A 22643-nucleotide genomic window follows, 5' to 3' on the forward strand; every position below is an offset into this window, starting at 1 on the left:
GTATTGGGAGTCATTTTTTTTTAAGCATTTACATAAATATGAGCCTAAGTAATTTGAAAGGCTTAAGTTTTGATAAGATGATAATAACACACGACTTTCACTAACTTGAGAAATCACTTGATTTATTGTTATATTTAATTGAATTATTATTTTTTTCATAATAATAAAATACAAATATAAAGTTCACGAGATTTTGGATAGATGATGAACGAGTGTTGTCTTAAGACACTCCTTGATGTGAAATCATTCAATTGTTAATATATTAAACATGAAAAAAATAAAATCTAACTAAATCTAAAAACAAAATAAAAAAATACAATATAATATAATTCATATTTATAAATACTTTAATCTTTTTCATTATATATATATATATATATATATATATACTCATTTTATATTAATATTATGATAACTAACATTTTCTTTAATTCATTTTAAAAAATTATTATAATAAATGACATTTTCTAAAAGTCCACAAAAACTCATAATTTTCACCCATCTATGAGATTATTATCTTGTTTACCTATTGTGCTATGAGATTTTGTAAAAAATAAATTGATCCATTTCCATAGATATAAGCTACCAAAAACTCTCATACTTCATCGATGCTTATAAAGATTTATACTATTTAACATCAATTTCAATAAGTTTTCTTTTTATTTCTCCCAACTTTGGTTTAACTAGCGTGGGAACATCCAATCTTAAAGTATAGCTTTTGCTCACCTATTAAAGGCAAAAGGCCTCAAATCTCTTTGAGGATTTAAACAAATAGAATTCATGTCTCCACTTTCTCATTCCAAAGAGAATTATGTGTGTACATGGAATCCACATGAGGTGAATTACCCAAAAGATATTGCTAGGTGACTTTTCTACTTCTCTTAAACATGAGAAGAGTAAGTAAACAAGGAATATTAGTTGGCCTTATGTAACAATTGTTAGCTTTGAGTCTTTGCACTAATAAGATTGGATGGTTGATTCTTCTCCTTTTAAAATTAGCGAAGGCTTAAAAAAAACATAAAACATTATCATCCTAATATAATTGGGATGAATTTTGTAAATAAAGCTAATAACATCAAACTCTAATATTTAACATAATTAGACTAAAATTACTTTTATTGAAATTTTTAAATTTATTTAATACATATTTTATATAATTAACATAAATTTATTAATTGTGTAAGTCTAATTTTTTAATTTTTTTTCTCAAACGAAAAGTTGTAAAACTTGTGAAAATTATATGTTGCTAATGATTTGTTAAGCATATCCAAAATTGTATATAGATAAAATACAAATCTCTATAAAATTGTAGATATGGTCCAATGTCTTATATATAGGATATAAAATATGTTGTAAATCCTCTTCATATAGATAATGTTGTATATAATTGTCTATTGTGCTAATTATCTATCAGTACTGCATATGATCATAAATACAATAATCAGAAAATTACAATAAGGAAAATACAATATTAAGTCATGTTTAGTAGCATCCAGAGCATGATCCATAAAAGGATGATGATAATACTGATAGAAATTGGTCCCATCCTTCTCTAAAATCTGCTAGGTCCCCTGTTCCTGCTGCGCACCTTCTTTGGATAAACTATCGACAATTGTGTTCCTTTCCCTGTAAATATGATGACAAGTAATAAGCTCAAAATGGTCTTTCAACATCATCGCATCATCTAATACATTTATGAGTTCGTGTGCACATGACATGTAGATTCCTAATTAAACCAATCGATAACCACACTGGAGTCTCCAAATACCTATAGTTGTCGACACTCCTTTTTTCAATGGCAAAAAGAAGAAGGATTTTATACTATAGAGCTCAATATAATTGTTTGTGCATGCCCTCAATCCAAACTTATGTTTGTATGAATGGCCCTTTTTTATAAATAGGACAACACCTCCTCCACATCTATTTTTTGTTGTTGATCCATTGAAATATCCCCATGACATAGATTGATCAATAACTTCAATACAATGGGACAAGATCTAGTCCTCAGTTCTTCTTCAAGTAGCAAATTGTAAAATAGCCAAAATTTGAGTGCCTATCTAATCCATACTCACATCCTTGTCATGAATTTTTTTACGATTTATCTTAAGTCAGATTTCCCAAAAAATGAGGGGAGGTAAGTTCCATAGGTTTATTGGATTGGCCTCACTCCATCAATTCTTCCATTTCTCCTTGAAAGATTCTCCCCTCCCTCTGATTTGTAGAGCTAAGGATTGATATATCATGTTCCATATTTGTACTGTTGTAGGACATAGAATAAATAAGTGGTCAACGAATTCTTCTGCATATCTACATATAGCACACCATGAGGGCCCACTAAAAGCTCTCTTCTTTAAATGATGTTGAGTGGGGATTTTATTCTCCAACATGCACCATAAGAATAACCTCACTTTTGTTGGACACTTGAGTTTCCAAATATGCTTCCACCACCATAATAAGACTTCAAGTTCTTTCTCAACATATGCAACAATGTAACCATCTTTCGGAGTGTATTTCCCAAGCATTGAATCAACCCACATAAGCTCATCTTCCATGTCTTGTATCCTTACGTGCACATTTTTAAGAGCCCTGATATATATGTCCCATAAATGATGCCACTCTTCAGGTAATTGAATATATTTCATAGATAGCTAACCCTACCCCCATAAAGATGTAGATGCTTGATCTGCAATTTGATTTAATGCTCTCACACCATGATCAACCAAATGTGACACCATCTCCAAAGGAAGAATATGCTGGTCACCACATCCCCACCATGGATCACAGCCAATAAACGCCCTCTCTTCTATACCAAATTTCCAAGCTAAACCAGATCCAATTAGGCTTAAGGATTCTATAACTGCCTTCCATATGGAAGAAATATTAAGTCTGGTCTTGTTGGGAAGCTGAATCTAGTCCTCCAAAGAGAAGGGGTGGACATATTTCTTAGATACAACCTTTTTCCATAGGTTAGATGTATTTAAAACCCCCCATCCCATCTTTGCAGCAAGAGATTTGGTGAAAATATTTAAGGTTTTAGCCCCCAACCCCCCCATTTTTTGGGAGGAGAAAACCTATCCCATCTTACCCATGCAAATATTCTACCTTCTTTTGCCTCTCTCTAGAGAAATCCACAACAACATTTTATGATCAAATCCAAAATACTTTTTGGTATCCAAGTGAGAGCCATCTGAAAAATAAGAATGCCCTCCAACACTGATTTTATAAGAACTAATCTTTCGACTCTAGACAACCATCTGAAACTCCAAATTTTCAGTCTTTCTTCAATCTTTGCCAGCAACCACATCCAATAAGATTTTTGATAGTTGTTGGGCTTCAATCTAAATCCCAAATATTTCAACCCATCATCAAAAATTAAATAATAATAGCGAAAATGATTACGCACCACTGACAATTCATCCCTAGAACATCCAATAATCGATAATGTAGATTTGTATATCTTAACTAACATTCATGTTGCCTTGCAGAAGGGACTGAGACATGAGTTAATAGATAAAATATACCTTCACATCCATCACTGAATATGAGCATGTCATCCACGAACAACATATGAATCAAAGTTATATCATTGTCGCTCTTTAACAAACCCTCTTTATATATATATATATATATATATATATATATATATATTAATTTCCCATAACCTTAATATTGCAAAAAGAAATTAGACAATCCACGCCACTATTGAGAGACATCCACTATAAACTATGTTTACAAGTTGGAAAACAATGTATGACTTCCATAAATCACGACCTTTTATTTGTAGTTTGTATTGTGTTTTCAACTCAAACAAATTGAAAAAGGATTTACATGTGAGTATGTATAATGATTGGATGTACTTTACATGTGAGTATATATAATGATGGGATGTAGTGTGTAAGATTAAATGGAAAAAAAAAGGATTATTATAATTTTTTTTTAAAATAAATTTAGTTTGAGGAGTAATAATGAATAAGTTATAGTTTTAAGTTTGGTGTAAGGTACATGAGTGGGGTTTGTAATGGTGAATAGAGTGGATCAATATGATTTCTTTTATCTTGATTTTACTATTATTGTTGAGATTGAAACAAGATGATGGAGCTTAGTGAAAAGAGTCGCCTTCACTAAGTGGGCCCGCAGGCAAATTATGGCGCAAGTTATATTTTTGGATCCCAGCAGGGATGATCACAGCAGGAGTGACCACAGCAGGGATGATCACAGCAGGAGTGACCACAGCAGGGATGATCACAGCAGGAGTGACCAGAGCAGGAGTGATCACAGCAAGAGTGATCACAGCAGGAGTGATCACAGTAGGAGTGATCAAAGTCTATTTTTAGACTGGCTGTCCAAAATAGAAAAGTCAAATATTATTGTCTCATAATAATATTTGGACTATAAACTTGATCTTATTCTCTTGGAGCACTTCAGTTTGAGCTACAGATGTGGCCCATGCAGCTGTCAGAAGGAAGTACGCTTTCTTTGTGGGTCAGTTGAGTTGTTGCATGCATGACTTCAGTTAGAACTCAATCAGTTGAGTTTGGTGGAGTTGATTGTGGAGTTGATGGAGTTGTGTTTAGTTTGACTTGGTTAAACTAGTTGTAATTAGTCTAACTGCAAATAGAATAATGATGAGTTGTTAAACTAATTATTAACTCATAATGCAACTATAGAATACATCAGTTAACTCAGTTGCATGTCAGTGCATGTTCAGTTCAACAGGGACAGGTGTTAGAGGATCATATTGCTATCAGTTGTGACTATAGTTGTGCATGAGGATTTGCACAATCAAGGGATTGCGTATGCCAATGAGTTTGCCCAAGTATTTTCCCAGTATTATAGCTTCTGCTCACGTCTTTCCCAGTGTGAGTGATTCTTTGGAGGTAAATACGAGTTTGGTTAATCCATTCTCATTCATTCTTGAGCAGGTATTGAGCAGTGGAGGCAGGAAAGCAGTGGAATAGATTTGGAGATTAGATCTTAGTTGTATTGTGTGTAACAGGTGGAGCTGGTATTGGATTGCTTGTGATAAGCATTGTACTTTGTAATGCTACATGTTCTCAATCATTAATATACATATAGTGTGGGGTTTTCAGCTATAAGCTTTCCCCGGGTTACATACTGTGTTAATGTGTGAATGCTCTTGATGTTTTATTGTTATTGATGCTGCTAAATTGATGATCAACGTAGAGGAGCTTATGTATTGTGTATGTATTCCACAATAGTATATGATCAGGATAATCTCCATTGAATATGTGTTAAATTATTCAAAATTTCTACATGGTATCAGAGGTGTTGATCATCAGACCTACTATTCAGGAAGTGTTTACATTCTATTTATTCAGGAAGAGTCTGTAATCAGGCCAGGTAGCCTCTGGATTCATCCTTCCTTTGGAAGGTGAGATATCCAGTGAATGCCCATACAGTCAATCTCTGTACGAGAAATATTGTGTTCTCACGAATCTTAGATCCGAGGCAGTTGAGTTGGAGCTGGTGGAAATTCGAATTTGCAGTAGTGTTTTCTTGGTGGCAACGCCTTTCAACAGATTGCGATTGGAGTATGCTTTTGAGGGCAGCTCAAACTATATTGCATGGAAGGACAGGATGGAAGCAGTATTGGATGATAACGGGCTGAAGGAGTTCATAGAGACGGATGTTCCAAAGCCCACTGATGCTGCTAAAGCGGAAGTTTGGCAAAAGAAGACTACAAAATGTCGAAGGATTATGTTGGAGGGCGTGAAGGATCACATTGTGTCCAACCTACATGGAAAGACTTCTCCATATCTGATGTGGAAGGCTTTAACAGATCTATTCCAAAGCAAGAGCGATCAGAGGAATCTGGCGCTCAAAGATAAACTCAGAAACATCAAATGCGAGAAGGGTGACAATATGCCCAAGTATCTCACGAAGTTCACTCAGTGTCGAGATGAGCTGGGAAGTGTGGGGGTTACTGTCAATGATGAGGACTTGGTGAGCTTGGCTCTCCTTGGTCTTCCGAAGAGTTGGCATCCTATCAGGACTCTGTCAATGGTCGGGAGAAATTGTCACGATGGGAAAGACTATGGTCAGATCTTGTGCAGGAGGAGATCAGGCGGAGTACCAGGGGCATCTTCGTCAAAGGGAGCTGATGAAGAGAATTGCGCTTTGGCTACCAAAGAAAAGAAACGAAAGAGCAAGAAAGCTTCTTAGTTTGGTGTGAAAGGCAAGAAGCAAGACATGTCCAAGGTGAATTGTTTTCACTATCACCAGCATGGGCACTATGCCACTAATTGTCCGCAGAAGAAGAAGAATAAGCAGGCTGCTGGATTGGCAGCAGGAGAGGCTCTAGCCTCGCAGTTTGAGCTTGATTTTTCATTGATCGCATGCTTGGTTTCAAGTGTGATGGGATCGGTGTGGTTCTTGGATAGTGGTGCATCTTTTCACATGATGGGAGATAGAGATTTGTTCTCTGATCTGGAGGACAAAGATCTTGGAGTGCACATCGAGATGGGCGATGATGGTAGATACAGTGCGACCGGTATCGGTACCATTTCCTTTGAGAGGGAGTCTGGTAAACCCTTCGTATTGAAGGAAGTCATGCATGTTCCAGGATTGAAGAAGAATCTTATCTCAGTGGCGATGTTAGAAGGCAAAGGGTATGATGTTGTTTTCAGCAAGGGAAAAGCTTTCCTGTGCAGCAAGACAACTGGTGAGACCCGGAAGATAGGGGTTCGAGTGAGGAACCTTTATCAGTTGCATGTAGATGGATGTGCAGCAATGGTAGGCAAGGCAGAAGGATTGGTGAGCTGGGATAATGGCGAGTTGTGGCACATGAGATTGGGTCACCTTCACCATGGAGCCTTTAAGATACTGCAACAGATCACTACAGGGCTTCCTAAAGGCACTCTTGCGCAGTCAGATCAGTGTAAGGGGTGTACTTTGGGGAAGTTTGTGAAAGCCACCTTTCACGAGAAGGATAATCGTGCCACGATGATCCTTGAGAGAATTCACACAGACATGTGTGGACCTTTCTCAGTTGCTTTGACAGCAAAACACAGGTATTATGTGATTTTTGTTGATGATTTCTCTCGTAAGTGCTGGATCTTCTTCATGCAGAAGAAGAGCGAGACATATTCAAAGTTTTGTGAATTCAAAGCATTGGTCGAGAAGGAGTCGGGGAAGAAGGTGAAGGATCTTAGGAGCGATAATGGTGGTGAATACATCTCGGACGAGTTCAAGGATTTCTGCAAGGCAGAAGGGATTCGAAGAGAGCTCATAGCTCCCCATAACCCACAGCAGAACGGGGTAGCTGAGCGGAAGAACAGAACGATTGTGGGTGCTGCACGGGCAATGTTGCATGATCAGGGCCTACCCCTTCACTTGTGGGCGGAAGCATGCAATACAACAGTTTATGTGCAAAACCGTTGTCCTCATAGGATACTTGGCATGAGTACACCCGAGGAGGCTTATTCTGGTAAGAAGCCTGATCTTTCTCATTTGAGGATTTTTGGTGCTAACGTTTACATGCATGTGACGAAGGATGCGAGGAAGAAGTTGGAGTTGACCGCAGAGGTTGGGATATTTGTGGGGTACACTGATACGCCCCACAACTATCGTGTGTATTTGCCAGACAGTGGTAAAACTGTTGTGCAATGGGATATAAAATTTCAGGAGGATAAAGCCATGAAGTGTTCGCTTGAGAGGGAGCTACACTTGCATGCAGATGAGAAGCTATTAGTTCATAAGGATGAGCTTCAGGACGTGGATCAACCACAGGACGAAGTTCATGGAGTGGAAGAGACCACTCATGCAGCGCCAACCATCAGAGGGCGAAATCGCTTGACAGAAGCTGAGCGACTGGCTCAAGATGCATAGAAAGTTGTAGGACCACCTACAGCCCAACGCAGGCAGAGGCAGTCACCTGATCGGTACACTAGATACATGGCTCTTATGAGCAAGTGTGTTGTGACTGAGCCATCCTCTTTGGAGGAAGTTGTGGAAGATCCCGCTTGGGTAGACGCCATGGTGGAAGAGTATGATTCTATTGTCAGAAACAGTGCATGGGAGATTGTTCCTAGACCGGAAGGGAAATCAGTGGTGGGTTCAAGATGGATCTACAAAGTTAAGCAGGCAGCTGACGAGAGTGTGGAGAAGTACAAGGCAAGATTTGTTGCCCGAGGCTTTTCACAGATAGAGGGGATCGATTATGAGGAGACCTTTGCACCTGTCGCAAGGTATTCTTCCATACGAACGATTCTTGCTCTCTCAGCGCAGATGGGATGACACATTCATCAGATGGATGTGAAGACTGCGTTCCTAAACGGAGTCATTGAGGAGGAGGTGTACATTGAGCAGCCCGAAGGCTTTGAAGTCTTCAGTAGCGAGCCGCATGTGTGCAGGCTCAAGAGAGCGTTGTATGGGTTGAAGCAAGCACCATGTGCTTGGTACACACGGATAGACAACTATTTCACAGGACTTGGATTCTCCAAGAGCGAGGCGGATCCTAACCTATACCAGATTGTGGTGGAGGGTAAGTTGCTTATCATTGTACTGTATGTTGATGATTTGATTCTAACGGGTGATGAGCTGTTGATACTGTCATGCAAGAAGGATCTTGCTACAGAGTTTGAGATGAAGGACTTGGGCCTCCTTCACTATTTCCTAGGATTGGAAATATGGCAGCGCAGTGGTGGATTGTTTGTTTCTAAGGGCAAGTATGCTCGGGAGATACTGGAGAAGTTCAACATGCATGGCTGCAAGCCTATTGATACTCCTCTTCCTAGAGGTTGGAGGAAGGAGGATGCCACTTCGGGAGAAGAAGTGGATGCCATTGTTTATCGACAGTTTGTGGCGTCGCTGATGTATTTGGTCAATACATGGCCCGATATATGCTATGCAGTTAACCAACTTTCATAAGCTATGGTTAAGCCTACCAAGCTCTTCTGGAAGGCGGGCAAGCATGTATTGTGTTATTTGAGAGGCACATCGGGATATGGTTTGTGGTACAGACAGGAGGATGAGGTGAAGCTATGTGGCTTCACGGATGCAGATTGGGCAGGGAGCTCAACGGACAGAAAGAGCACATCAGGAGGGGTCTTCAGTATTGGATCGATAATAGTTTCTTGGTACAGCAGGAAGCAGAGATCCATGGCACTCAGTTCAGCGGAGGCCGAGTATATGGCAGCAAGTTTGGCTGCATGCGAGGCTATATGGATGAGGAAGATCCTGGTTGGTTTGTTCGGTTCTCATTTGGATCCTACTGTGATTTACTGTGATAACCAAAGTTGCATTAAACTCTTGGCTAATCCTGTATTTCATGATAGATCTAAGCATATTGACATCAGGTACCATCATATCAGAGATTGTGTGTAGTGGAGGATCATGTTACTTTTATACATTCCAACGGAGGATCAGGATGCTGATATTCTAACGAAGGCTCTCACCAGGAGCAAATTCGAATACCACCGAGGCAGGATAGGGGTTGTTGATAATCCATATCTTGTCGACAGGGAGTGCTGAGATTGCAACAAGATGATGGAGCTTAATGAAAATAGTCGCCTTCACTAAGTGGGCCCGCAGGCAAATTATGGCGCAAGTTCTATTTTTGGATCCCAGTAGGGATGATCACAGCAGGAGTGACCACAACAGGGATGATCACAGCAGGAGTGACCACAGCAGGAGTGATCACAGCAGGAGTGATCACAATAGGAGTGATCAAAGTGTATTTTTAGACTGGCTGTCCAAAATAGAAAAGTCAAATATTATTGTCTCATAATAATATTTGGACTATAAACTTGATCTTATTCTCTTGGAGCACTTCAGTTTGAACTATAGATGTGGCCCATGCAGCTGTCAGAAGGAAGTACACTTTCTTTGTGGGTCAATTGAGTTTTTGCATGCATGAATTTAGTTAGAACTCAATCAGTTTAGTTTGGTGGAGTTGATTGTGGAGTTGATGGAGTTGTGTTCAGTTTGACTTGGTTAAACTAGTTGTAATTAGTCTAACTGTAAATAGAATAATGATGAGTTGTTAAACTAATTATTAACTCATAATGCAACTATAGAATACATCAGTTAACTCAGTTGCATGTCAGTGCATGTTCATTTCAACAGGGACAGGTGTTAGAGGATCAGATTGCTATCAATTGTGACTATAGTTGTGCATGAGGATTTGCACAATCAAGGGATTGAGTATGCCAATGAGTTTGCCCAAGTATTTTCCTAGTATTATAGCCTCTGCTCACATATTTCCCAGTGTGAGTGATTCTTTGGAGGTAAATACGAGTTTGGTTAATCCATTCTCATTCATTCTTGAGCAGGTATTGAGCAGTGGAGGCAGGCAAGCAGTGGAATAGATTTGGAGATCAGATCTTAGCTGTATTGTGTGTAACAGGTGGAGCTGGTACTGGATTTCTTGTGATAAGCATTGTACTTTGTAATGTTACATGTTCTCAATCATTAATATACAGATAGTGTGGGGTTTTCAACTGTAAGCTTTCCCCGGGTTACATACTGTGTTAATGTGTGAATGCTCTTGATGTTTTATTGTTATTGATGCTGCTAAATTGATGATCAACGTAGAGGAGCTTATGTATTGTGTATGTATTCCGCAATAGTACATGATCAGGATAATCTCCATTGAATATGTGTTAAATTATTCAAAATTTCTACAATTATAGATGGCAACAAGGGAGGACATGAGTTGTATATGGTTATCAAGGTGGTGATGAATTAAAATTATGTGTTATAATGGTCATTCGTGATATACACGTAATATTTATGGTTCTAGTACAACCAATTTAGATGTTTATTTCAACCTTGTTGCATTGTATTTGCACATTCCAAGAAATGATTGCATACCACAACAAAATTATGGGTCTTTGACCTTCATTGAGTTTCATAAGCACATGATTTATGAAGATTGGGTTGCGAGATTGAAAGTGTATGTTCTAAGCTCCCTTTGATTGCATTGATCTTTTGCCTCTAAGTCTATTTTGTGTTATCGTGCCCTATGGGTGGCCATGCCCAGGGGACATCATGATGACAGAGGTCCCTATGCCTCTCATGTTAAGGAGGTTGCCCATGAATTCGCCAATGTCTACTAGAAACAATCGACCCTCCACATCCATGAGTAGATTTCAACAACATAGGTGAAAATTCCACTAGATAGGGGTGTGATGCATGACTAGGACATCTATGAAGAATTTGACAATTGGGTGCCTGATGTGGGGAATTTTAGGGCTAGAAACACAAAATATTGGAAGAATGTGAAGTTATATTAGATCATTTATTTGATTTAGAATATTAGATTGTTATGCTAAGATCCTCCTCATATAAGAAACAAAATGCTTTCATTGTGATTAAGGATTCATGAATTTTTGCAAGTGAAATGATGAGTTTTTATGTTAATTTTATAAGCAATTTAACATAAATAAGAGATTTGAACAACAATATAAACATGTACAGAACATCATCAAAAACACATTACAACAAGAACCTGATAAAGGAGTTCACCCCTCCTCGGCTACGTCTCCTTGGTCCAGCTATCAATGGCTTGGGCCTCTCTATTATTCTCAAAAGTGTAAAAATATGTGTTTACAATGCCCAAATGCTTCTAAAACTTGCTCCAATGAGTCCAGAATGTCCAAAAATGGCTACATAGCCTTTTTTTTCATCCTATTTGGTCGAAAACTAAAGAAGTTATGACCTCTCCTATTTAGCCCACTATTCTCTCCACGAATTGCTCCAAATCCGACATGTTCCTCCAATTTCACCCAAAGAGTGCTAATTGGGCAAAGATTTCACCACGCGATGGGCAAAATTGTAGGATGGCTAATTTCACCCATAACCTCGTAGGTGGTTATAAAAAATGTCATGACCTGCAGATAAGGTGGTCACATGGGTGTTTGGATTGGCAGTTAGTGGTGCGGTTACCATGGCAGAAACATAACTGTTGCGGGCTGCAAATGAGGTGTTCACATGGGAGGGTTATCGACATTATGTTGGATGTCTCCCCCCCAACCTAACGGTCAGCATAATTTAAAATATAATCTGCGACCATAGTTTGTTAAGTCACATGCTACGGGCTCAATGGTAAACCTTGGCATTGTTGTGTGGGAGATCACGGGTTCGACCTTGGCTTCTGAGCTGCCTTGCCAACCATTAGGAGGACTAGTGGCGGCCATAAATTATCAGTGTTGATAGTTATCAGCAGGAGAAGGGGTGATTCTCCATAATGGTTTGTTATGTTGTGTGATATGCAATTGCGATATCACAATCGCAACCTGACTTCGCTGAGGCCAATTCTGTAAATGCATTTGATCCATGCGATGTGAAATTTATCGTGTCGCACTTCGGCTTCACTATGGGGCTGATTCTTTACCGCCGACCCGCCTCCGATCTACAATTGTGATATTGCAAATCATAACTTGGTAGTGCTGGGGGGCGATTTCCTTAACCACATACCTCTTCCTTCTGCAATCTATGAAATGCGGGGCCAATCAAAGCCTGCCACTTGGCTCTTTCCAATTCGCTGAAGACTCTGCCATGTTTTCTTTTTACATGTTTGGCAAAGTGAACAGATTGCTTTTCTGGGAGCATACGGTGTCCGTTTCATGCGAAACAAGTTGTGCCGGATTTAGGATGACAAGCACTATGCAATCGTTTAGGTTCCACACCATTCTAAAAATTTTGATTTTTGAACATAATTTTGAGCACCTGATCACTCATCCCCACTGGAAGCCTTTTGGACTCCAAAATATCACTTTTAGTTGTCCAACATGTGAGGGTACAGTTCTCTCACCTTTCCAACCTCTATCCATTTGGCTTTATTCATGTTACTATAAGTGGCAACATCCTTCTTACCAAGATGATACAATATATTATGATGCAAATGGTAATCAAATTCCTCTACTTGATTCCTTTGACTCAAGCTTGAATATACATCTTGAAAGTATGTATTTTGTTGAACATAACTTTCATGTAAAACAAAATTATGCTTGAGGATAGTAATTACACAACCTATAGGCCTAGAAAGTACATCAACAAACTTGTCACTTATACATTTCTTATAAATTTTGACCAAGTGGAATGGTAGAAGAAAACCCATCCAATGAAAGTGCCCTTGTCGTTGCAACTTAAACACTACACCATTGAAAATTTTTGAATGAAATGAAATGGGCTTACCATATTGCATAAAGACTGCGCCCATGGCATAGTCACATACATCAACCTGAAACTCAAATGAATTTTTCAAGTTTAGAAGAATAAGTATAAAGGTTGAATTGATCTTTTGTCTTAAAGCATCAAATGTCTCTTGTTGTTTGCCTCCCCACTAGAAGACCTTTTGCACAATTGCCAAAGAATGCAAATGAGCTACAATAGAAGAAAAATTAACAAAATCTTTCCTCCAACATTGGGTTGCTCCCAAAAAACCTCTTATCCAAATGACTATCTTGAGCATTGACCAATCCATAATGGCATCAATATTGGAGAAGTCTAACTTCAGCTCATCTTCTCCAATATCATGGCCCAAGTACATCAAAGAAGTTTTATCCAACATATACTTTGAAATCTTCAATAACAAATGTTCTTGACATAAGACATCAAGTATTTCTTTCTCATACATGACATGTTCATAATGATTTTTTCTGAAAATGAAAATGTCATCCAAGTAGACTATCATGTCTAGAAATGTTGCAATACATCTTGCTTCATATGCATGAAAGTAGTAGGAGCATGGAAAATACCGAAAAGCATAACAAGCCATTCAAACAAACCTTGCTTGGTTTTGAATGTCGTCTTCCATATGTCTCCTTCAACAACTCTACTTTGATGAAAATCACTTCTTGAATCCCATTCAATGAAATGCTTACCATTCTTCTTGGGCATCAAAACAAGGGGTGCACCACATGGTAAAGGAGAAGGTCGAATGATCCTTTTATTCAGCAATCCTTGGATTTGTTTTGTTATTTATGCGCTTTCCATTCTTAACATCTTGTGCATGTCAATGTTAGGAAGAAGACACTTTTGCTACAATGTTATTTCATGTTGGATTCTCATCTTGGAAGGAAATCCTTTTTCTTTCTGAAACACCTCATCATCATGGTTAACTACCTCAACAAAATCGGTTTTTAATTTTGAATTACAACCATTGAACTCTTCATAATCAATATTAACATTGGGTTTGATCATAAGAAGCACTAAATTCTTGCTTGAATTCACTAGTTTTTTCATTTTCCCTGCATTAACTAATGAAAGATTTAGTTTCTTGCGATGAGCTCGCACAATATACTCCACACCATCCTTGAACAAGTGGTACTTGTTTTCATGATGATAGAAGATTGTTTTTCATAAAGGTAAGGACTACCCAAAACAATTCCTGATATATCAAGTGGTACAACATCTAATTCAACTTCGTCAATGAAGTTTGTTGTGATTGCAAACCAAAGAATACATTTTCTTGTAACATGTAAGTTTGTGTCCTTGCATATCCAACCCAATGGATATGGCTTGGGATGTAAAATGGTTTCAAGATTAAGTTTCTTGACTAAGTCATCAGATATCAAATTAGCTTGAGACCCACTATCAAAAAGTGTGTCAATTTTTGTATGTTTTGAGATTACCCTCACATGAAATAATTCAATCCTTGTTTCTTCATTTGGAGTGCTAGTGTGACAATTTGATATACTAGTGCTAGCAATGGATTCTTTTCCTTTTATACCCATGGCTGTAATTTTAGTTTCATCACCTGAATTGGATCCCAAATCCTCTTGAATGACGACAATTGTCTTTTCTTTTCCTTTGTTGTTGAATTTCTTTGGTTTCATTTTGGGATGAAGCTTCCAACAATGAGTTTCATCGTGACCCTCTCTGGAACAATGTTTACATATTGTTTTCTCTCCTTCCTTTTTAATGGATGCATTTTTCTTTCCCTTAAAACCCTTTTCTTTCTCTTTACCCTTAAATGGATTTTTACTACCTTCTTCTGGAGTGTTTTTCCCTCTTGCCTCAAGATGGGTGGCTTGCACACACACATCATCTAGATTATTGGGATTAAACATTAAGATAGTATGCCTAAGGTAACTATGTAAACCCCCTATGTACTTTAGAATGTGTCTTGTGATTGCAAATATACACCTAACATCAAAGGCCTTTTTCTGAATTCTTGGGTGTAATCTTGCACATTTTGACCTTTAAGTTGTTTAAAGTTCTGCCAATTCATGATGGATTTATGCATATAAGCTAGAGGGTAGAATTGTCTTTTGACTGTAGCAATGAAATAAATCCAAGAAATTGAGATATTACCATGTTTTTTAATCTCCTCTTGGGTCTTTGATTCCCACCATACTAGTGATGCACCCTCCATTCTCAAGGAAGCTAACTGAATCTTTATGTCATTGTTTTGAAGGTTTTAAATCCTACAATAGACCTCCAACTGACAAATCCAATTATCAAGCTTCTCTGCATTCACTTCACCATTATACATGGGCAACTCAAATTTAACATCAAGTTTTAAAAAAGGTGATTTACTAGTTCATTTTGAAGTACGATGATGAGTATGAGTAAGGATTGTGTTAGTGGAAGAGGGTGAAGATGCTTTTGAAGAAGAAGATGAAGAAGATGGTGGAGAGGGTGGAGGTTTGTCTCCATTTCCATTACCTCCTCCTGAAGAGTCTTCTCCTTTGGGAGGTTTGGAACTTTCCCCTTGCCACCTGATATTCCTCTCTTCATAGAGGACCTTCACCATGTCTGTCATGTCAAAGAAAGCCTTTTTGAAGGTCTTCTCATCTTTTGTCATGTTTGTAGGTTCTCCTTCATGAGACGATCTCTGGAGTCTCAACTACAACTCGAGGTTGAGATAGTGTGGGGGATTGTGGCAACCTTGTGCTCCTTACCCTTGACCTAACTTCAGGGCTTCCAACCAACGTCCCTTTTCCTCTTTTTAGTTTTAACCTTGTAAGGATGACATAAACTTGCAAACAGTTAAATCCTTCTTTCACAAAGAAAACCTAAAGCTCTGATACCAAAAAGTGATTTGATTTAGAACATTAGATTGCTGTGCTAAGATCCTCCTCAGATTAGAAACAAAATCGTTTCATTGTGCTTAAGGATTCATGAATTTTTGCAAGTGAAATGATTAGTTTTTATGTTAATTTTATGAGAAATTTAACATAAATAAGAGATTGAACAACATCATAAACATGTATAGAACATCATCAAAAACACATTACAACAGGAACCTGATAAAGGAGTTCACCCCTCCTTGGCTACATCTCCTTGGTCCAGCTTCCAATGGCTTGGGCCTCTCTATTATTCTCAAAAGTGTAAAAATATGCATTTACAATGCCCAAATGCTTCTGAAACTTGCTCCAATGGGTCTAGAATGTCCAAAACTCACCACCTAGCCTATTTTTGCATCCAATTTGGTTGAAAATTGAAGAAGTTATGACCTCTCCTAGTTAGCCCACTATTCGCTCCACGAATTGCTCCAAATTCGGCATGATCCTCCAATTTCTCCCCAAAAAAGCGCTAACTGGGCGAAGTTGTAGGAAGGATAATTCCGCCCATAACCCCGCCGATAGTCATAAAAATATGTCACAGCCTATAGATAAGGTGGTCACATAGGTGTTTGGACTGGCGGTTGGCAGTGCGGTTACCATGGCAGCAACATAATTGCTGCGGGCTGCAGACGAGGTGTTCACATGAGAGGGCCGCCGATGGTCTCCCCCTAACTTGACAATCAACATAATTTAAAATATATTCCACGACCATAGTTTGTTAAGTCACATGCTACAGGCTCAACGGTAAACTTTGGCTTTGTTGTATGGGAGGTCACGCGTTCGACCCTAGCCTCCGACGATCTTGCCAACCAAATTTTTAGTCGACCATTAGGAGGACACATGGTGGCCATAAACTATCAGCGCCGATAGTTCCATCGCAAATCACAATGGACTGGAGTAGGGGTGGTTTTCCATATCGGGTTGTTGTGTTGTGCGATATTTGATTGCGATGTCACAATCACATCCTGACTCCGTCGGGGCTGATTCTATAAATGGACTTGATCCATGCGATGTGTGATTTATCGCGTCGCACTCCGGCTTCGCTTTGGAGCCAATTCTTTACTGTTGATCCACCTTTGATCTGCGATTGCGATATTGCAAGTCGCAACCCGGTAGCGTTGGGGGCCGATTTCCTTAACCGCAGACCTCTTCCTTCTGCGATCTACGAAATGCAGGGCCAATGGTAGCCTGCCACTTGGCACTTTCCCATTCACTGAAGACTCTGCCATGTCATTTCCTCTGCCATTTTCTTTTTACTTGTTTGACAAAGCGAACAAATCGCATTTCTGGGAGCATACGGTGTTCGTTTCACACGAAACGGGTTGCGCTGAATTCAGGTTGACGATCACTACTCGATTGTTCACGTTCCACACCATTCTGACAATTTTTATTTTTGAACATAATTTTAAGCACCTGATCACTCATCAACACCATAGTGAGGAAAATCTTATGGGGCAAAGATAAAGCCAAAGAGAAGTATTATTGTCACTGGATAAGGTCATCGCCAACTTAAAGAAATCAACTCGAAACTCCTTCCTTCCTCTACTTAAATTCTTAGCAAACTTAATATTGCTCAGGAAAACCTCCCAACTTCTTCCCATACTACTTTTTCACATTATAAAATAATAATTTAATGTTCAAGCATGCAATTTTCTATTTTTAATCTGTCAAAACTTATTTTCTTTAAATAAAATAGACATCATAAATACATGCACATTTTTTTTCCCGTGGGCTAGTTTTGATACTTGAGTTCTTTTGAATTTATCCAAATTTTTATGAACAAAAAAAATCCATACTTCAATTATTGGTTAAGATCACCAAATAACCCATTAACAAAAAAACCCTTATTATATATTTTTAAATTCCAATTAAATAATAAAAAGAGAAAAACAATCCATTTTTTTTAAAATAAAATGTTTCTTTTAAATATTAAAATAAACACTATTTGAGTTTAGGGAGTTTTAAAAAATGGCAGGGAAACACTATAAAAACCTTCGTCATCAATAAACCTAACTAGCAAAGGTATTAACAAGTGGCTCTCCAACCGTATATACGTGGCATCTTCCCCCTTAATAAATGAAATGGTGTAGATGGCCCATCTAAACCAGCATCTTCTCCATCTGCGTTAAAATTTATAAATACAGTGGAACTAATCAAAACTCCGATAAAACCAACTAAATTTTATATCATATTAGCCCATTAATTTTTATATTATGTTTACCAATTTTTAATAAGCATTCATTTATTTCTTTTTTATTTATTCATTTTCAAACCTTTTTAAAGAAAAGACAATATTGTAATTTAAAAAGAGAAAGTTAATTTTGTAACAAAATTTATAGGAGATGTAGGTGTGGAACAGGTTTTTGTCTCAAAAGAAATTGAATGATAGTAAGTATGGTAAGGAGGAGTTGCTTTGTTTGTTTTAAGGGTGTAATATTTCTTAGTGAATTGTAAATATTTTGATTTATTTTTGCTAAGTTATTTGGCAAATTGTGGGTCATGTTGAAGGTATGGGATGAATAAGTGATAAACATAAATGTTTATCTTTTTAAATTTAATTAATAAATATTGTTTATGGTTAGCTATGAAAATTGCAGTGGAAAAAAGGTTGAAAGAGAGTTTCACATCTCAAAGAGTTAAAAAAATAGTTATGGGTAGAGCTGGTTACCTGCCCAGACTCTTCTTCTTAGAGATAAATCATCTCAGTTAAGGAAAAGGGAGCCAAGAGGGTGAAAGAGAAAAATCCTGAGGCAACCTAGTGACTTGGAGCTTGGTTGGAGGAGGCCCAAGAGAGGAAATTGAAAGTTTGATACCTCAGACAAGACGTAGTTGAGGGAGGTAGGACGCTGCCAAGAAAGAGAATCCTTGAGTTCGTTGATTAGTAGAATTCCTAGTTAGACATGTGAGGTCTATGAAACCCTAGGCGGAACCTGGTGTGGCCAGATAAGCCCTAGGTGGACCTGGTATGGCCCTTGTCAAGAAAACTGCTCTAGAAGTGAAACTGGCTCAGGCAAAGTTCTGGTAGAGACTACCTGTATTCATTGGTTGGGTGGAACAATATTTTCCCCTATAATTTTTGTGGCAGCCTAAATTGTTACATCAAATAAGTGTTATGTAAATACTTATATATTTATGTGTTGTTTCCTTCTAGATGTAAATTGTTTTTTGTTTTTGTTATGTTATGATTCTGGTAAAAAATAAAGGCCTAATTTAATCTTTTATGAAACAAGATTGATGGAATAATAATTCTTATAATGAGCTATATTATGCTCAAGGCCCAACTAGGTAAACCCCAGCAACCCGAAGACAGTTCTAAGCTCTAAAATTAGGATTGGAGGAAGTGAGGCAGGACAGAGACTAAGACCGCCCTACTCCTTTAGATTAAAAAAAATAATAATAAATAAACTTGTAAATATATGAATGAAACAAATGTCGACTATAGAGTCCAAGTCATTGCTAGAACGCATATGACCAATATAACATAAATAGACTTCCAAAGTGACTTTTTTCAGAAGATAATAAAAAACATGAGGAAGAATTATCCCAGTCAAGACCGACCCATTTCAACAAACTATTATGCAACATAGTAGAATGAAGAATTTTTTTATGCTATAAAGCTTGAAACATACGAGTTAAACTGATAAATTAACAAACATTATTGAGTAGAGCGCCGAAGAATAAAATGTCAAATTAAGACAATCGAACTCGAATTCTAATTACAAGTACTTAATGATATAAATATAAAATATACAAACATAATTATCATAGAATCACAAGAAGTGCATGTGCATTAAAAATTTCCCATATATTCAGAGACTCTTGGTAACAACTCTGAGCCAAACCCTTTAACATAACAGTTGAACCTCACAAGCCAATAGCTCATGAGTTAAATTCACAATACAGAAACCATCCCTATAATTTATATCAAAACCCTTAAGAACCCTAGTATTGGGTAAGCCAATAACAGTCATGGCTTCACAATGGTCGACATGACATAAAAAGAAAAGGGTTAAATTAGAGAACATAAGTTAAGCGGTCCAGTTATGGAATTGAAGTGTTAATCCAAACGACCAGTTTCTCCAGTAGAAGGAAAAACCAACCTATGGAAAGGACCAAGCATATAGTTAGTGAAGTGAGGAATGAAGAAGACCTAGTAAAAAGGGGGAACATCTAAAATGCAATAGGCTATAGTTCATACCTATTAACCAAATGGGAAACCGAGAGGAAATTTGTGTAAACCCTACACATGAAAGTGAAGAAAAATCAATCGGAGAATTTAAAAACACTAAGGCAAAAAGGAAAAGAAAAGGGAATTAATAGTTGCATGGCAGGGTAAAGAAAATACCTCAGTTGCATCAGAGATGCCAAGGAGCATTTTTAAGAGGTAGCTCTCATCAAACCATTGAACGAAGCGGAAAACTCCATCATTCCTCAGGCATAGTGAACAATAAAATAAAATGAGTCGATGGAATAATAATTGGGAGCAATTATACTAAAATAATTGCACTACAAACTAAACCCCATCAAAAGGAGAACTTAATCAAAGTTTTCCCACATATATATAGCCTTGCCTTTCGTGAGTCGGCCATTGCAATTCCTACATGCCTAACTAGTTGGATAGGGAGGAATGACCATAAGAATATAGGTGACTTCAGCTTGGTGGAACAAGAAGTTGTAAAGCCCAAATCCAAAAGAGGGAAAGTGTAAATGACAACTATGTAGAGTAGTCGGATAAGGGTAGTTAACCCATAACAAACCACCAAGCCTCCCTGTTGTTGATCACAACCTTGAAAGATACGAACCGTGGATCTCTTGACACCTCAACATCACCTAAGATTGGACATGACTTCAGGAAGGGGGAATTCCAGTGCATGGTAACTAATATTCTCGAATGTTTGTCAACATAAAGGTTCATACATGAGCGTAGGCTAAGGTAACGTACATATAAACATTATCATTATACCATGAACTTGAACTATATAAATATATAACCCAAACATTTTGATGCATACCACTACACCACAGTAAGGCCAAACAAATAAATCAGTGAGAGAACAAGGCATCACGACTACTACAAAGATAATATGTAAGTATGTGCGCTAAGCAACAAATATATAAATATATTTGACATTGCTAAATGTTATTGTTTGAATGAGGGGTGAGAAATAAACTTTATATGTAGACAATGCATAAATACAAATCAATAGTTAACCTTTATTTACAACCAGTTCCATAGTAAACAAGAAATTCCTAAGGAGTGTCAATTGTTCCAAAAGATTAATTTAAAAAAAAATTGGTGTGTAAGATAGAGATGTTACAAGGAGACTTGTTTATCATATTGAGACACATGCAATTTGGAACAAAGGTCAGAGACCTCAGAATAGAAGCAATTCATAGCAGAATTAGTAATTTTATTGAAAAAATGAACTACAAAATTGAATAGTTCCATGTGTAGAAATTCCTCGTAGATTCAAACTGCTTATGTAATATGCTAAAACAAAAGACTTGAATCTACTCTACTCATCAACAAAAACAATTAATCGATCGATAAATCACAACATAAACATGAGACAAGATTCAACCACATATGCTCAGAGATTTATCTAAGGGGAAAGCTTGCTGCTCAAAACCCCTTCCTATCTGTATATTGCATTAGATCAGAAAAATAGAGAAGAAATACAATGCTTGTTCAAGCCTAAACAATCTCTGCACAAGTATAATATATCTCACTACCTCACTAGCTAACTCTGGCCAATACTTAGCCAATTCTGCTACCTTCCAAACTCCTATTTCTGTGTGCTATTTCTCAAGGAATTAGACCCTATTAATTAGGGAAACCCCCAATTAGAATTTCACAATCCTTGTAGGCCCTTCTCTGACTACATGAACCACCTGTACAATTTGGAATTGGCTACAATTGGTATTACATTGCCCTTGAACTCCAATCTCAACTAGGTAACTCGAATTTCATGCATGCATGAGTTAATTAAGGTTGATTTATTAGTTAATTGGTTGAACACTAAAGATGCACCCCACTACTAGACCTCCTACTAGTTCCTCCAACAGATGGAACTAGTTTAACTGACCTTGACTCAATTTAACTAAATTAAATTGTTACAATTGAAATTAACTCAACCTAGGCTCCTAAAATTTAGGAATCATTGTACACAACTCAAGTTAACCCCTCGACTCAAATTAACTAAGCTAATTTAGTGATAACAACTTAGTTGACTCATTCAAGTTGTCTTGTGATGTGGAATTTCGATTTTCTCAATTTAATCAAGGAAAAATCAAATTGAGAATTTCTTGCTACATTTTTCAATACTCCCTCTCAACAAGAAAGGGATTCACATCTACCTTGATCCAACACCTTTGGAATGTACTGCATGCAACACTTCTCATTGTTGTTGTTGCTACTGCAACATCTGCAACTGAAAAGCATAAAAAAAAAATTGAATCAACTATGTCTGCAAATGTCTATTGGGAAATTGTGTTGTTGCTGACTCAGCTACTAAGCCTCATGCTCTACTTTCAACACTCCTTTGCACTCCTCAGTATCTGACTAAAACTGATCCTCCTGCTACTAAATACTGTGGGCCCCCGTAGCAA

This window comes from Pinus tabuliformis, chromosome 8 (assembly GCF_031772625.1).
Source record: "Pinus tabuliformis cultivar Carrire ecotype Pingquan chromosome 8, CPIR1, whole genome shotgun sequence".
Lineage (NCBI taxonomy): Eukaryota > Viridiplantae > Streptophyta > Pinopsida > Pinales > Pinaceae > Pinus > Pinus tabuliformis.